Raw genomic sequence first — 2,426 nt, 5'->3', positions numbered from 1 at the left:
TTGATAGAATATTGTAGTGTAATGTTTTTTGGGAATAATTTTGAGTTTATTAAACTTTTATACTTCGAAGATTTTCTCCTTGTGAATAATAACACACATTCAATTTTTCATATAATTGATATGTTAAAAATAAGCAAAATGAAATTTATTTCAATTTATTATATATACTTAACATCATCATTAAATCTATATTTAAAAAGCTGCGATATAAAAATTATATCTATATACTAGCAGATTCTATATAAAAATTTAAGTGAGTCTGAAATCATTAGGAATTTGTGTACGATTGTTATTACAATAAAATTGCAATTCATACATATATTTATATCTATTAAATTACTCTTCTCGCTAATAATTGCTTAAATATTATTAACGATTCAAATCGAATGATCAACATACACACAAAGATATTTTACCAATTGTATCTGTTGACATTGGGTTAATTAGCATTATATGCTAATTATTAATTTTAATAATTATCGTGTTTAGTATTCTATTCATGTGCAAGTAATTCGTCACATTTCGCCCTCAAAGCTTTTAGCTCAAACGAACTATATGCAAATATATTTTCAATGATGTTATGCCAGTTAATTCACATAATTATATTTTCACCTGCGAGCCATCCCCGATAATACAAATCGACGCTTTTGTATTGATAAACCATACGGGATTGATCATGGATTAATTTTCCAATAACCACCTTCCTATGCTATTTGGAAATTGAAATATTTTGTTAGTTTTCGATGATTCAATTCGAAATGGAATCGTGTTTGTAAATGGGATGCTTTAAAAGTTGCCTATTTTAGTTTAGTGAGGAAAAAAACATGTGAATAATATTTTGCTTTATTTTTATAATCTTTATTTTTCTGATGGTACCCACAAATATGAATCCACTGGAACAAATCGTTGCTCGACTTTTTTTTTTTAATAATAAAAAAAATAATTTTCAAATTTTTCTTTTAAAATCAGAAATGATTCGCACTCTAATTTTAATTCCAAATATAATTCTATACGTTCACTTATATACTTCAAATTAATAATTAAATCTTTCCAATTTAGTTTATATAATTCTTAGAATTATGAGATAAGGTCCTTCATTCTAACTTTGCTTGATTAGGTTTTGTTCATTTACTTTTTTTGTAAATATATATAAACGTCATCGTTTAACTTATAAGCTCTTATCTTTTGTCAATAAAATACAAACAATGAGTTTACAGTATTAATAATGATTTATTTGAAAACGATATTATTACGGTACGGGAAGTTCCAGCAATTCACTTTAAGGCAAATGTTTATTTGTTTTGGAAACATTTACCAACAAAAAATTGGTTTAATATTTTATCACAACATATTCTTAAAACGTATAGCTATAAGTTATTAATTATATTTATGAAATCAGTAACATTTTTTTTAAATGGTAAAATAATACGTCAACAAATTGAAAATAAGTTATAGTAATCGTTCAAAAATCGCTTCTGCATTCTTTACGTTTCATAAGTTTCTGAGCATTTTGGCATTCCTTAGAAAAATTGTATATGTGTGTGTATGTGCGAATATAATTTTTTGTCCACGATTTGGGGTGCTTGGATTAACCGATTTGAATGATTCAAAAAACATGTTGCTTGTGTTGACAATGTGAAAAAACCATTAGTTTTTTCGAAGGCAAAAGTCATTTTTCTTTTAATTTCAAATATTTTATGCTGAATATCAAAAATTAACGCCCCGAAGGAGAAAATTGAAAAATTCTTGTCTACGTTTTAACCAAACATTTAGAATCTATTTTGAAAATTCAAAAACGATTCGAATGGCATTATTTGGAAATTGTGCTGGTCAAGTCGTAAAAAAAAATCGGTAAAAATCATTATGTTGATAGATTTCACGGTCCGGAAGAAAATACTAAAATATTAGTACAAATCGTTTGATTTTAAAAATTCATTAAAGTTGAAAAAATATGATTGTCAAAATTTGTGCCAAAAATAAAATTATATGATGTAATTAATATAATTACAGCCATTTTAAATGTGTTTGAGAGATATCAATTGGTAATCACAATGTTTATATTTAAGTGAAAGCAAAAATTTTATCTTCTAAATAAATAGTGGATAATTTGATTTGATGATCTAAATCTAAATGTCGGTTTATTAAGTCAATAATTAGACATTTCGGATATTTTGTGCAACTTTGTTTAAGGCAAAAATCCCATTGTAACTAGTTCGGATTAAAATTTAATAGCTAAAATTCTAAAGATCACAATAAACAATTTTGATTTGGAATTCTGTTTATATAATTGTTAGAAATATGAAATAAAGTCCTTCATTCTAACTCCGCTTGACTAAGGTTTGTTTATTTATTCTTCATGTAAATATATATAAACTTCATCGTTCAATTTATAAGCTCTTAAATTTTGCTTATAAAATAGTAATAAT

This window comes from Ctenocephalides felis, unplaced genomic scaffold, assembly GCF_003426905.1.
Source record: "Ctenocephalides felis isolate EL2017-DRISC unplaced genomic scaffold, ASM342690v1 CF-g0.4_SCAFFOLD_01170, whole genome shotgun sequence".
Classification (NCBI taxonomy): Eukaryota; Metazoa; Arthropoda; class Insecta; order Siphonaptera; family Pulicidae; genus Ctenocephalides; species Ctenocephalides felis.
The sequence above is the reverse complement of the archived record's forward strand: the minus strand, read 5'-3'. Positions refer to the sequence as shown.